The sequence below is a fragment of the Rhinichthys klamathensis genome, unplaced genomic scaffold (assembly GCF_029890125.1).
Source record: "Rhinichthys klamathensis goyatoka isolate OS25496 unplaced genomic scaffold, OSU_Roscu_1.1 h1tg000055l_1, whole genome shotgun sequence".
Classification (NCBI taxonomy): domain Eukaryota; kingdom Metazoa; phylum Chordata; class Actinopteri; order Cypriniformes; family Leuciscidae; genus Rhinichthys; species Rhinichthys klamathensis.
This window is the reverse complement of record NW_026606600.1, coordinates 6,739,350-6,755,596: the sequence shown is the minus strand read 5'-3', so window position 1 is coordinate 6,755,596 and position 16,247 is coordinate 6,739,350. Positions and strand designations below refer to the sequence as shown.

Below are 16,247 nucleotides of genomic sequence, written 5' to 3'. Positions count from 1 at the left end.
GTTTTGATTGAAGTGAGTTAAAAATACAATTCTATTGATTTCAACTGTGATAGTGTTTGAACAACAGGAAGCGTGAGGGATGCATTATGATGGCACAGACTTCGTGATTGACTGATTAAAGAACTATACATGGTGCTTTGTAAAAATAATGATGCGAGTTTGTGAGGCTGGAAGTGTTTGATTTAAATTGCTCTGAAACTGTTAAGTACTGTAGTTTAAGGTAAATTGCTAGGTAGAAAGATAGCTGTCAAGAAGCAGGAGGATGTTTCTCGGAGGTTTCTATCCTCCTCCTTGCACACTTTCTCTGTGGCTTTGATAATTATATTAGCCCTCAACGCCCTTTTCTTGTCAAAATCATTCTTGTAAGAGTATCAGTCTGACATTACATAGTCTTATAAACAAAAACTGAATAACAAACTTCAACTGTCCTCCAATAATAAAAAAAAATGTTGCTAATGTATAAGCATTCAATTATTATTATTAATAATAATAATAATAATAAATGTGATTAATATGATTATTAATTATTCAAAAAAATTATATGATTTGAGAGGAACATTCAAATAATTCAAAAAGATAATAAAAAATAGATGATAATAATAATAATAACATAAGCAATAACAATAAATAAGTGTATTATGTTTTATTATTTTTAAATTATATTATAATAATAATTATATTTAATTACATTATTACAATAAATATAACAATATTTGTTTCATGATTATATATCATTAACGATAATATCTACTAACGATAATATATACTAAGGAAAATAAATATTGTTATCTATATACTTCCATATTTCAAACAGAACATGTGCGTTGAACATACAGATCTTGAACTGCAGTTGGGAGGCTCTTAACACGACATCACTGAACTGACTAAAAAAATATATATATTTTCAAAGTTGGGTTGTATTTTGGTCGAATAACTAAATGGATTTCTAGCTAAATGCAATCCATCTAGCTGTCAATGCATCCATCCATTCTGTCAACAATCTAGTAGTGGCCCCATGCTGTCAAAAAAATAAATACATATAAATAATGCACGTCTACTTGTCTTTAATGGATATCAACTGGGAACGACTTGAGTGAACCCTCCACAAATCTATGAGCCTGAAGCCACTGGTGAATAATTGTCGAATAAAATGTTTGCTATGCTTCACACTTTCTTTCACATTAATAAATGGAAAATGTGGCCATGACTCCATCCAATCCACCAGCTTTTATAGAGTCCTCCGGACCAGACGTCCAGATGGACTCCGTCAGGAACAAAAAAAAAAAAAATCATCTCCACAATGCTATAGCACGACGCACCATCGTGCCACCCCGCATGGCATTTAAACAACCTTCATCCCATTGTCTCCAATGAACAGAAAAACCACAGAGAGAGAAAGAGCGAAGGAAGAAAGAGCAGGAAAAGAGCCAAAAAAGAAGCCCAGAGAAAGTGGGAGAGAGATCCATTTTGTGTTTCGGTTAAACACTGATTTCATCACTGGACTAAAACACATAACTTTAAAAGCGAAATCAAATATTAAAAATGACAGGCGGTATAAGTATGGTGAGTGAGCCGGGGTCACGGAGGGAGGAGGCGCGGGCGGCTTGTCAGCCACTATCTGTCAGAGTGAATTAGAAACAATCAGGGGCGACTGAAAGGGAAGGTGATTGTTATTAAGCAGCGGGGCTGCGAGCAAGCTCCCCCAGATGTGGCCATGCATATAAAAGAACAGGAAGCCAGCAGTTTAATTCAGGAAGCGCTAGCGAACACGGCCCGCACAAAGGAGGAAGGAGGAGGGGGAGGGATGAGAGCAGGAGAAAAAGGCCTTTTGTTACTAATAAGCTGGAAGTTACTTTGATAACAGGCAAGGGTTAGGCACCGGAATAGAGGCAGCTCCCCCTTCCTCTACGCCGCTGTCTCACGTGTGCGCGCTTGTTTCATCCTCAATTCATATTTTCAGGAGGACAGGCAGCACCAGTCAGTCAATATCTGTGGGGGAATATAATGGGAGTGGAGAAATAAGGGGTGAAATGTAGATAAGTTGACCTTAACAAGGGTGAGGAGAAGAGACAGCCACAGCCATATATCAATTACCCAGCTGCAATCACACTCTGATGATGTGGGAGAGGGTTCGGGATGGACGACCCCTCCCTCCGCCGTCCCTTGACGATCTCTCTCTCTCTCTCTCTCTCTCTCTCTCTCTCTCTCTCTCTCTCTCTCTCTCTCTCTCTCTCTCTCTCTCTCTCTCTCTCTCTCTTGCTCTCTCTCTCTCTCTCTCTCTCTCTCTCTCTCTCTCTCTCTCGCTCTGTCGTTTTCCTGCCTCTCTTTCCACAACCAGCTCGGGGAAGCTCCTCGGAGGCAGCCATCATGGCCGCAGATTGTAGTCAGGGGCGACGGGGGTGGGGGGGGGGAGATGTGTACAATATGTTTTTCAAAGGGAGCGGAGACTCGATTTGAATGATAAGAAAAGACGCTAATCTGCTGCGCTATGGCCTCAAAGGCACATCCACTCTGACACTCCAACCCTCCCGCCACATGGGGAAACACGCACGCTCGCACGCATGCTGACCCGAAGGGGCCGAGGACTCAGTCGCACATGTCCAAACACAGTCGGCGAGTAGCTACAAACATCAGGAACATCAAACATGGCTACTTTCGTGCAACTCTGACAACGGTGACACCAGGCTGCCAGAATTCTCTGCGCAGAAACAGACGAAACTGAGGACTTTGGGTAGACGCTCATTGTGATAGTTAGTACAATTGTACAACGCGCTGTTAATATATGTAAGCTTGCATCACCTTACGTGGAGGAGAGAGTCTCTAGAGAGACCGGTTTTGTTTGTTCTCCCCAACCTGTCAAGAGAGACTGCTAACTTCAGCTATGCAAATACTTCACCAGTCGAAAAATAAAAAAAATGAAGAGTGTCATTCGAAAAGTCTGTCTTTCTTTAAATGATGGCAACGCTTTGATTTCCAGCTTTCTTTGTAGTGAGAGATATCTATGGAAATTATCCCTGCCTTGAGATTTTTTTTTTGATCCTGTAATAGCTATAACAGTTAAATAAAAGCCACGTTTTCTTCTGAGATAGAAACATAGCAGATTCAGAATCATGTCACCCGTCTCTGTTTTTTAAGCATGATGTGAGGATCTGTGACTGGAGGGTTGTGGTGTTAAACATGCTATTGCTAAATATTACCTCAGGGAGTAGCAGTGTATGTATATATATATAACACCTGAGAGAGGGAGAGAACGAGAGAGGGTGAAGTGAGGGGGAGTGGAGCACGTTACAAAAATCCAGGCGAGACACATATGGACTGATTGCAAATTAGCGAGAGAAGAGAGGAAGAACGTTAGAGAGGGATAAAGCAAGTGAAGGAGAAAGAAAGAGGAGTAGTGATAGTTCACCTGAAAATAAAATTCTGCATCATTTACATGCAAGTGTATTTTCTCAGTGGAATGTAAAAGGGGAAATTTAGCAGAATGTCCGAGCTGCTCTATTCCACACAATGAAAGTGGATGGGGACTGGAACTGTCAAAAATGCACAATTAAAATAATCCATGCATCATAAATGTGGTCCTTATGGCTTATATGAACTCTATTTTAAGTCGTCTGAGTGCAACAGTTATTTGATTTAAAGGAACAATTATTTGAAAATCAATCAAAATACAAGGATACAAGACTGTGTACTTAAGGCGAGACACGGCAGGCAAAAACATCGATTTTTCATGCAGTGATCAGTTTTGAGATTTTGGGCTAGTTTACTCCTTCAATATGTGTTCTTTCAAGCTGCTATAAAGAAAACTTTGAAAATATACTTTAAGATGTTTATTTTATTACATTTTGTTTACTTGTGGCAGTAAGTTTCTCCCGAATTTACCAAGAAGTTAGCATTCCAGCGCGTCATGCCGCGGTCCGTCTGTTTACTGAAGTCAGTCATGACCGGTATCGTTGTAAAGCTCTGAGTCTCCTGCACAACGCTATGTAACCCAAATATGGGCATTTCCTTTCTACCAGTAACCAATCGTGAATGTCCAAAGGGTGATTTAAAGCTAATGATGAAATCTCATTGGCTACTGCTGGTTTCTGCTAATGTGATTCTCTCAGACGCATCACGTGGTACTCTGCCAATGTTAATTCATTGAGTTACTGCAGTTGTAGGCCTTATATGCCTGCCATGTTATTAAATGATCAGTTTTCATGAGCTTGAAATATTATATATTATTATTACTAAGGGCCTGAGCATTTATTCTGTTTTTGAGCAATTTTTTTCAATAGAAATGTATTAAATTCCCTACTTAAATCTTTAAATGCCTTTTTCTCAAAATGAGTTTGTCATTCTCCAGTACAAACATCTCAGCCTATGTACACCAAACTTTCCAGTTATACACTTAGCAGTATTCTGAAGATTTTTTCAGAGGGATTTGTTAATAAATCATTCCTTGCCTGATTTATGTGACATTTTAATAAAAAAAATATGGCGAAAATCGTTTTTTTTAAGGGTATGGATATCCTGAAATCCCTCTGAACTTTTTTTTTTCATCTTGTGTGTAAACAAAATGAAAAAATAATTTTGCACCTGGCTTTATCATATGTTCAGATCTATCTACCGAAAATATATGCAAAATTGCACATATTTAATGAGATAATGCCTAATTTGCATAATTAAACATACAAATTTCAAAAACTTATAATACATTTTTTTTATATACTTGTTGTAAGTAATCAACTGAGGAAGTTTCATGGTGATATCTATTATTTAAATTTTTTTACCCTATTCACCTTTAGTGTCTCGCCTTAAAGGAGAACTCCGGCGCAAAATGAACCTTTGGTCTAATTATACATTGTTACCTAGTCAACACTGTTCTCTGAGATTTGTTTTCATGATTATCGAATGTAAAGAGTTTTATCTCTAAAAACTGTTTAGCCTATAACGCTAGTATATAGAGCATAGAGTAATGGCAAATAAAAATCGCTAGTTAAAGGGGGGGTGAAATGCTATTTCATGCATAGTGAGTTTTTTACACTGTTAAAGAGTTGGATTCCCATGCTAAACATGGACAAAGTTTCAAAAATTAAGTTGTACGTTTGATTGAGTATTTCTGTTCTCAAAATACTCCTTCCTGGTTGTCACAAGTTTCGGAAAGTTTTTTTCGAGTATGGGCGCGTATGACGTCAGATGCGCCGGAATTTCCTTATACGGTCCTAAGGGCACTTCTCTCGGAAGGGCGCGCGCAGCTGTAGAGCGATAGCCGTAACCTATGCCCATCAAAGCGCTGTGCATCGGCTGCGCTGCAATATGTCACCAAAGAAGTGTGTTTTCGGTTGCCAAGGCAAGACAACACTGCACAGATTCCCAAAGAATCAAGCGTTAAGGGACCAGTGGATGGAGTTTGTTTTTCCAGAACATCAACACAGTTGTGCAAGTGTTCTTGTTTGTTCCATGCATTTCGAGGATGATTTTTTTATAAACAAGAACCAGTTCGAAGCCGGATTTGCTAATCGTTTAGTTCTCGAGGATGGAGCAGTCCCAACACTAAAGGTTAACGGTCTTGCATTGGAACCGCAGGCGGTGAGTAGAACTGCTTCAAATATCTGTGTGTCTATCGGCGTGTAATCTAAGCACAGCAAGTAACAAGCAGCAAGGCTAAACAACATGATCACGAATAGTTAATGTATCTATGGAGCATGCGATGTATGTTGTGTGTTTGTTTAAATACATTTGTTTAGGTGGCTACTGTAGGTGTCTGTTTATTGTAAAACCAAATCATGTCTTCATAAACCACGAGTAGACACACAAATGTTCTAAAACTTCGCGCGCTCGTGATTATTTAGCTCCGCCCACACGGCACGCCTCCACCCGCTCGGCTTTTTCCGGAAAGACTCGGTACAGCCTATCTTTCTTTTATAAATATAATAAAACTAAAGACTTTTTGGAGATATGATGGATGCAATATTACTCTATAGGTACTCAAGATTAACATGAGATTGACTGAAACTGAGTGTTTCACCCCCCCTTTAATACCACTAACAAGGCTCAAAATAGCCCCACACTAACACGGTAGCGTAATGAGGGTCCCTACCTGCAAACCGAAGCATTGAGAACTTTGTCAGAGTCCAGACAGTTTAATAAGAAGATACTTTATAAAGACAGTCCACTTCGCGTATACAGGCAGGAGCCATCTTTGAAAAACAGTCTCGACCAGTAGAACTACGAACGCCGATCCAAGTGAGCTGAACTGTGTCTTGGAATCTCATATGGTCCGTTGTTTCCGGAAGAAAGCACTGAGCACATAAGAGAAGCACTGAACGCAACACAGAAAATAAATAAATAAAAATAATTTTAAAAAGAGAGACTTAGTTCGGCACTTGGATCGGCGTTCGTAGTTCTACTGGTCGAGACTGTTTTTCAAAGATGGCTCCTGCCTGTATACGCGAAGTGGACTGTCTTTATAAAGTATCTTCTTATTAAACTGTCTGGACTCTGACAAAGTTCTCAATGCTTCGGTTTGCATGTAGGGACCCTCATTACGCTACCGTGTTAGTGTGGGGCTATTTTGAGCCTTGTTAGTGGTATTAAAGGAGAACTCCGGTCAATTTTAACATTGAGCTCATTTTTTTGTACATTTGGAGTGCTGTCAGTACAGACAAAAACGACAAAAATCGGTGTTGCCTACACCGTGTTATCCTCTTTTTAAAATTCGCACCCTGTTGACTTCAATGGGGCAAGTTCTAAACCTGCTTTTAGCCTCTTAACATCCTTAATGTGTCATTACAAGTGCACAGCCATGTGAGTGGTGTTATTAAGAGTGACCACGGTCAATCTGACTGCAGTAGATGTGAAAGATATGAAAAAAAATGATGTTTATTCAGCCAGCTCACAAACCCGTATTTACTTCCTGTTTTCGTTCGAAGTCCACAGTAGTCGATTGTCGAGTTCGCGCGCACGATCATTGGTAACTAATATAACTAATGATCGCGCGCGGGAACTCGACAATCGACTACTGTGGACTTCGAACGAAAACAGGAAGTAAATACAGGTATGTGAGCTGGCTGAATTAACATCGTTTTTATTAATATCTTTCACATCTACTGCAGTCAGATTGACCGTGGTCACTCTTAATAACACCACTCACATGGCTGTGCACTTGTAATGACACATTAAGGTTGTTAAGAGGCTAAAAGCAGGTTTAGAACTTGCCCCATTGAAGTCAACAGGGTGCGAATTTTAAAAAGAGGATAACACGGTGTAGGCAACACCGATTTTTGTCGTTTTTGTCTGTACTGACAGCACTCCAAATGTACAAAAAAATGAGCTCAATGTTAAAATTGACCGGAGTTCTCCTTTAACTAGCGATTTTTATTTGCCATTACTCTATGCCCTATATACTAGCGTTATACGCTAAACAGTTTTTAGAGATAAAACTCTTTACATTCGATAATCATGAAAACAAATCTCAGAGAACGGTTGACTAGGTAACAATGTGTAATTAGACCAAAGGTTCATTTTGCGCCGGAGTTCTCCTTTAAATGGGAGAAAATTCCAGCATTGCAGATAACAATTTAATAAGAAAATATAAAATTAAAAAATATTCATTTAAAGATATATGTATAGAAACAATATAGTTTGTTTATAGCAAAATATGCATACATTTTTAAGAAGTTATACATATATATATATATATATATATACACTCACCGGCCACTTTATTAGGTACCCCATGCTAGTAACGGGTTGGACCCCCTTTTGCCTTCAGAACTGCCTTAATTCTTCGTGGCATAGATTCAACAAGGTGCTGGAAGCATTCCTCAGGGAGTTTGGTCCATATTGACATGATGGCATCACACAGTTGCCGCAGATTTGTCGGCTGCACATCCATGATGCGAATCTCCCGTTCCACCACATCCCAAAGATGCTCTATTGGGTTGAGATCTGGTGACTGTGGAGGCCATTTTAGTACAGTGAACTCATTGTCATGTTCAAGAAACCAATTTGAAATGATTAGAGCTTTGTGACATGGTGGAAGTAGCCATCAGAGGATGGGTACATGGTGGCCATAAAGGGATGGACATGGTCAGAAACAATGCTCAGGTAGGCCGTGGCATTTAAACGATGCCCAATTGGCACTAAGGGGCCTAAAGTGTGCCAGGAAAACATCCCCCACACCATTACACCACCACCACCAGCCTGCACAGTGGTAACAAGGCATGATGGTTCCATGTTCTCATTCTGTTTACGCCAAATTCTGACTCTAACATCTGAATGTCTCAACAGAAATCGAGACTCATCAGACCAGGCAACATTTTTCCAGTCTTCAACTGTTCAATTTTGGTGAGCTCTTGCAAATTGTAGCCTCTTTTTCCTATTTGTAGTGGAGATGAGTGGTACCCGGTGGAGTCTTCTGCTGTTGTAGCCCATCCGCCTCAAGGTTGTGCGTGTTGTGGCTTCACAAATGCTTTGCTGCATACCTCGGTTGTAACGAGTGGTTATTTCAGTCACTGTTGCCCTTCTATCAGCTCGAACCAGTCTGGCCATTCTCCTCTGACCTCTGGCATCAACAAGGCATTTCCGCCCACAGAACTGCCGCTCACTGGATGTTTTTTCTTTTTCGGACCATTCTCTGTAAACCCTAGAGATGGTTGTGCGTGAAAATCCCAGTAGATTAGCAGTTTCTGAAATACTCAGACCAGCCCTTCTGGCACCAACAATCATGCCACGTTCAAAGTCACTCAAATCACCTTTCTTCCCCATACTGATGCTCGGTTTGAACTGCAGGAGATTGTCTTGACCATGTCTACATGCACTGAGTTGCCGCCATGTGATTGGCTGCTTAGAAATTAAGTGTTAACGAGCAGTTGGACAGGTGTCCCTAATAAAGTGGCCGGTGAGTGTATATATATATATATATATATAATAATAATTAAGAAGTTTGATAGTGAAGGAAGATTACATCTACTATTACGTCATTCTCAGTGCAGTGCTTCATTGGTAGATATTTCCTGCCTGGGATAATCATGGGTTATGGGTTATTTTCACCAGGAATTCTGCTGATAAACATATTTTACAAGTAAGTAATCATAACAAGTGGGTTCATAACAACCTCATAGTTCACAGTAGGTCTGACTTTAATGGTTTATGTTTTTTGTTAAAAATCAATTCCCCTATGTAGAAAATGAATGGGATTTTTACTTCTAATACCCAAATGTTGCACTCTACAAGATAGTTTTGTGTGAAGAACAGACTGAAGTGTTTTTCATTATTCACTGAAAATCTTGCTTGACAGCTGTGGTCACCATCAACTTTCATTGTATGGAACAGAGCAGCTTGGGCATTCTATTATACATAAATCCCTTTGTGTCCTACAGAAGAAAGTTTTGAAAAACATGAGGGTGGGAAAATGATTGATTTTTGAGTGAACTGTTCCTTTAAGGAAAAAGAAGAGAGATTGTGAGATTGATAAAGTTACAATGAAGAGAGAGAGATGGTCCATGTAGTCCTATCGTCTCTTCTCCTCTCAGGACATGTCTTAGATTTCAGTGTGATTAGATAGTCAGGGATAGAGAGATGTTCTGAGGGAGTATTAGTAATTAATCACTACTGAAGCTGGGATTTCCACTCTCACTGTCTCGTCTACACACACACACACACACACACACACACGCACGCACGCACGCACACACACGCACGCACACACACACACACACACATGCGCGCGCGCGCACGCACACAGTTCCTTTAACCATTCAACAAAACACAAAGAGAAGGGAAAAAACACCAGAAAACTAAATAAATAGAAATAAAAATAGCAAAACAATGCAACCAAAAATGCATTAAGCAGAGGCTTAAGAGGCAATCGGTTCTCTTTGTGGCATGTGCTAATTATTACCGTGCCCATAATGGGCTCCAGTCTCCTCCATAGACGATGTCTTAACACCTATCATTACTGAATGAAAGGGTGACCATAAAAAGAGAAAATGGAAAAAAATCAGAGGCCTCCGCTTACAGCTCTTACCACCCCTGCCCAATCTTTTTTTTTTTTCCTTCTATTTTTATTTTTTTATTTTTTTCTGTACTATGAATAAATTTAGTCTGTCCCGGACATGAAAATGTCAAATACCTAAAATACACCTAGGCTAAATAGCATATTAATTTTTAATGCTCCTTCATCCTATGCTGCTATTCTCATATCTAGTATGTCTGCCAACAGCTGTTGCAGGCTCACTCATAGGGGATTTATAATCTATCTAAAAGTGTGCTGGAGCATTGTTCAGGAGGAGGAGGAGGAGGAGAAGGAGGAGGGGGAGACTTTTTATATATGGGCTGCTTTTACCCCTTATTTCCCCTAACATTTTTTTGAAAAATTTAAATCATTACTGCCTTTTTTCATTCTTGATTTTGATTTAAAAATCACTCTTTATGATCCAAACATGCAATAAAATGCATGACACACCTTTTACCCCCGCGAATATATTTCTCAGGCCGGGGTTATTATTGAAATTCAATTTCTGTATTTAATTTTCCTGAAAGTCAGGCATGTCATCGCAATATATAAGGTAAGTTATCATAATGGAATCTGCCAATAATTAAGCAAAATGTAAAACGAATTGAAAATTGAAGGTAAATATACAACAATTAATTTGGACTTCTGAGATTTGAATTAATAAATAGAATCAAATTTACTCTTTAAAACATATGACAACTTACCCTGACCTGACATTTTTCTCAGAACACATCAACCTTTCAATTAAAATCAACTGTCATTATAGCTGACTCTAGTCTAAATATACACTACCATACAAATATTTATGATTATGTAAGATTTTTTATGTTTTTAAAAGTAGTCTCTTGTTTTTATTAAAACACAGTCAAATGTAATATTGTAAAATATGATTATATTAACTATTTAAATTATATTTAAAGTTTTTTAGCATCATTACTCCAGTCTTCAGTGTCACATGATTCTTCAGAAATGATTTTAATATGCTGATTTGATGCTCGAGAAACATTTCTTATTATTATCATTGTTGAAAATAGTTGTGCTGCATATATTTTTGTGGAAACTGTGATTTGATGAACAGAAGAATATATTAAAACTTTATTATTATTTTAATTATATTATTTATTTAAAATATAAATGCTGTGTAAATGCATTTACTGTCACTTTTGGTCAATGTAATGCACCATTACTGAATAAAAGTATTAAAATTATGTAAAAAAAAAAATAGCAGTGTATATTAATATGATGATATTATAATTTTGAAAAGTTGGATAGTAAAGTTCAATAAAATGATCATTTGAGAGCATGTTTGAAACTCACATACAAAACCACAGCTAACACACAAGTAATCAGACTTATGTCGCAAAATCTTTTAGATACTAAGATACAACCCTTTAGACAACTAGCTCCGGTCTACCCTACTGTATATCTTTTATATGTATTTCGATCTTAAAAACAAAAAGAAAATTCATAATGGCCACACATGAAACATGTCACTGAAAAGGCTTGAACCAGATAGAAGAGCAAATTGGAGAAGCAATCGCACTAAATTGGGCTTTTATATGTCATTTAGGTGTTCGGCTTAAAGACACATCGCAGGAGAAGATTACAACCGTTCAGCACAAAACGTGCCACTTCAAATGGACTGTCTGTAAGGGATCAGACTCTGGGATCAGTTAATCTCATCCTGACACTGATGATTTGAGACCAACGGGTAAGTGAGCATGCTTCATGTCTTATCTAAGGACCGCTCAAGCGCACAGATCTGGGATCAGAAATGTATGTCCTGTATCTGGTCCAGGAGCGGTGTCACATTACAACTACCGAAAGAAGGAGCGGTGTGGGGCATGAGGTGAACTTTGCTTACCTGATCACTCTAACAGCATACTGGTCCGGGGCCCGTCAGGTTGAAGAGACCGTGACTCACCCCGCCACTGAGTCTGTACGGCAACAAGCGATGACAGCAGCGATGAGTCTTACTCTGTCAGCAAGAAGAGAGAGAGAGAGAGAGAGAGAGAGAGAGAGAGAGAGAGAGAGAGAGAGGGTGTCAGGCCAAATGTAACAAATTCACTGAATCACAGCAGTAGCACAGAGGTCAAGGAAAAGCAGCCGAAAAAGGTTAAAGATGAAATCAAAGCCGTGGCTCAGAGCGCTTCTGAAAATCTATCCCAGCAAGGCAAGGCCACCGCTGACGCGCTCGGCAGACAAGAAGCTAAATACTGCACGCCACTCTGGGATCTTTCATTTTCAGCCGATCAATAAGGACTTATATTTATCAGGATTCCAAGCAGCTGCCACATCTGACAACCTCCACTTCATTTTCGCACTCCGCCCTCCCTCCCTCCCTCCCTCCCTCCCTTCCTCTCTCTTTCTCCCTCTCTATCCATCCATCGTCCGGCCCGTCTTCCGTGGCCTCATGCTAAATCGGGACCTATCGACCACCAAAGCGAAACGGGGTGCCTTCGGTGCGGCTTCAGCCCTCACGTACATTACCTACTAATATTGGGTTAAGAAGCATGCGTTTTGTCATTAGCCTGTTGGCTCAGGCCCATTTCCCTGCTCTCTTTGTTCCGTGGCACGCCACGAAGCCTGCCAAGAAAATGGCGGCGTAAAACACGTACACTTCACCACTTCGTTTCCCCCGTGCAAAAGTGAGTGAGCGATTTGAAAATGCAGATATATTTAGGGAGGAAAAGCAGAAACTCTCCAATTTAAATCATTCAGAGAAGCAGAAGATTTGCTGAGAGGGCGGAGAAGGCCGAGTTAAAATAGCTCAATCTCTAATCATCTGTACGACAATATTTGCTGTGAGGCATTCTAAATAGATTATCGCTGGTCCATCTGCCTCATCACTGATTTATAAGGCGTTAAGCTGCTTTCCAAAGGCAAGGACTTCCTTTGCAGCTACAGTGGAAGGATTCTTGTTCAAATCAGGGCCAATGGCAGCTGAACAAGCCCGCCGCTCACAGTAAAGGAGTTTCTGCTTTCAGCAAAAGAGAGAGAGAGAGAGAGAGAGAGAGAGAGAGGGAGAGGAAATAAAAATAGGACGGCACTATCCGGTTTGGAGTCACCACATGAAGCAGTTTGAATCCAAAAAATTTCTATCTCTGAATTTTTTATTTTTTTTTTACAAAAAAACAAGGAGGAGGGGAGGAAGTGAAAAACACACACACAAACATACACACACAAAACAAGGGACATCATTAACATATGAATACTGTATGCAAATGGTTAGAAGAGAGCAGATGTTGGCGCATTTAATTGACCTATATGTGAATTGCATCCAAACCTTCTACACAGAGTACGCTGAGTGTAACACTGGATGCCCGGCACTGGCTTCCTTACACAACCCAAACAGGGAGGAAATGAGGGGAGGGTTTGTGCTTGAGAGACAGAGAAAGAGAGAGAGAGAGAGAGAGGATGGAAAGAAGAGAGATAGAGATGTGTAAAGAGAGGCAGAGACAGATGAAGACAAAGAAACCCGTGTCGGTAAACGGCACGGCCACAGAGATGACTAAACGCATAGGCTGTCAGCTCCGTGCGTCTCTTATGGATGACATCACTGCGTCGCACAGGAAATCAATCAAGCTGTGGCCTTTAGGGAACATGAGCGTCGCTGACAGGTTATGAGCTGCAACCCGTGTTACGTTCAGTTTATCCAACTCAACTCTTACTTGAACTCTCACTCTATGCTGTCGCTGTGTTTCGTCTAGATACAACGGGGAAAAAAGAAAAGGGGGATGGAGGGGTGGAGTCATAGCGCTTCTGTTGCTAAGTTTTGCATGGGTGAACTATAAGAACCACAAATGCTAATTTAATCTGGGCTTTGCCCTTTCTTTCCCCCTTTCTCCCTCCTGCTCGGGAATGTCATTAAATTGTATTAAACAGCCTTTTGTCCACAGGGCAAGGACCACCCGATATATGATAATACATTAATGCCCTGGTGCTACAGCCACTGAGCTGAGACGCTCTTTAAGGCCGCGGGCTGAGCGGCAAACACATGGAGCGCTCTAGTCTGAGTATGGGAGTTTGCATGTGCACAAGTGTGCACGAGAGAGAGAGATGCTGGCTAACAAGTGTGACACATACTAATAGAAACATACCTAATAAATTACAAGCTTTCAGGGTCTGGCAAGCTGACATTTTCTCTGTGAGCGGGACAATTTCATATCTGCGGAGCAGGGGAGCAAATTGCATCACGTGGAGATTGCTGGAAGATTAGCATAAAAATTAACACTTAAATTTCAGCTTATTGTCAAGCCTTCTTCTGCTCTTTCTGCAAAACCAACAATCAATTCCTCTTAGAAATCTGATTAGCTTCCATGATGCTTATTATCCTAGTCATGTTCCCGCACCGCCATCCAAGACTCCCGGACTATTTGTTAAAATAGAATTAAGAGGCTGATCAATCCATAGGTGTCTCTTATATGCACATACCTTCTCGCACCCTTCCCTTGCCTGATCCTTCATCAGCAGTCGCTCATTAAACATGCTGATTAATATGCTATAGATCACAGAGGAGTATTTTACTTTTAGATGCTTTATTATTTACATGTGAAGTCCAGCTGACGCAGTCAAAAGAAATACCATTAAGAGTGAAAATAGAAATGCTTCATTAGAGTACTGTTAGCCGTAAATTTAGCTGACATCTTTTATTTCTTTCTTCCTTTTTAAGCTTTCCACCGAGAACATTATTTAACTTTGAATAGCTCCAGAATTTTAAATATCTGAATACAGAAATTAAAGAGCATAAGCTACATAGTTTTATGGACTTCTTAAAATAAATACGTATTAAATAATAATAATAATATTAATAATGTACAAATTCAAAACATGATATGCTGTAATTATGACTAATAATAATAATAATAGTGAATAAAATCTCTCTCTATATATATAAATATATATACATATATATGTTTTATTATTAATTAATTGTATTCATTTATGTGATATTTATTTAAAAAAGTGAATAAAACTACATAGCTTAAGCACATGTGAATAATACTTGTGACTAGCACTTAATTATGACTAATAATAATAAAAATAATAGTGAATAAAATAAAGAGGAACATTTTTATTATTAATAATTATTATTAATTAATTTAATAATTATTTTAAGAAGTGCATAAAACTATCTAGCTTATACACTTTCTTCCAGACATGGGGACTTGTGACTTGGTGACTTGGACTCGAGTCGACTCAAGTCGCTATTTTTATGACTTGTGACTTGACTTGATATAAAATGAAATACTTGAGACTTGACTCGGACTTGGAAGTTAAAGACTCGGGACTTGACTTGACTTGAGACACGAAGACTTGAATGACTTGAGTGTTAATCACATCATGTTTTCAGTTTGAATATAAAATATATAAATATTTTTTTTTTAAAGTTGATCACGACACTATCATCAGTCATACCCTCTCTTACCTTACGCACACCACGCCCACTTAGATCAGATATCACATCAAAATGTCGGCCGGAGGGCTACCGAGGGTCATTGCTTTCGGCTTCAAGAATTATTCACACGATGGCAAAAGACGAACAGCGCTTTGCAAGACATACAACATTAACATTGCGGACAGCAAGACGACAACCTCCAATTTCGTCCGTCATTTGAAGAGCCATTCTGCCCAGTAAGTGCTTGTCAATTTGTTAATGTTAGTTGGTAGTTAGCTAATGTAATAGCTAAAGTAGCCATTAACCCTTTCACAAGTAAGTTTAAACTATTCTAACTGATCCCCCAGCGTGAGTTTTTCTAGCCGACCGTTATTTAGAACCTGTCACTCACTTTAATGTTTCATGGTGACGCGTCATTGCTTGTCACGTGACACAGCGCAACCACAACACAGCGCTGAATGAATGATCTGCTTTTATGTCATTTTTCCTGTTTTATTCAAAATGTTCACAAATGTATTAGCTATAACATGCAACACTGATATTCCGATTGTCAAATATGTGTAAGTGGATGTGTTTTGTTGTTTAAACACCTTTATAATGATCGCGTTAGTTGAGCTATATGTGCGAATGGGCGGTGCCATGTTAACGTTAGTTTACAACACGTCAATTTCTCAACTTCTCACGAAATACATGAAAGTAAGTGACCGGTGAACTGGGAGAAGAATAGGGTAAAATGTAAAGCTACTTACACAATGTGTATCTGATATGAATAAAACGTGCGTCTTATTATAATGGAAAGGATTATTATTGACGCTTCCATAGACATCAGTGTATATTTTACAAACTACA

The 16,247-nt window shown here is 39.3% G+C and overlaps 1 protein-coding gene across 7 annotated transcripts in view; it reads right to left on the bottom strand.

Annotated features, from left to right (window-relative positions):
• Positions 1–16,247, bottom strand: part of znf536 (zinc finger protein 536) — a 193,308-nt gene that overhangs the window by 117,721 nt on the left and 59,340 nt on the right. For all 7 annotated transcript variants that reach the window (XM_056248487.1, XM_056248491.1, XM_056248493.1 and 4 more), the window contains one exon: positions 11,865–11,978. The gene's annotated coding sequence lies outside the window, so the exon portion shown is untranslated. The remainder of the gene's footprint in view (positions 1–11,864; positions 11,979–16,247) is intronic.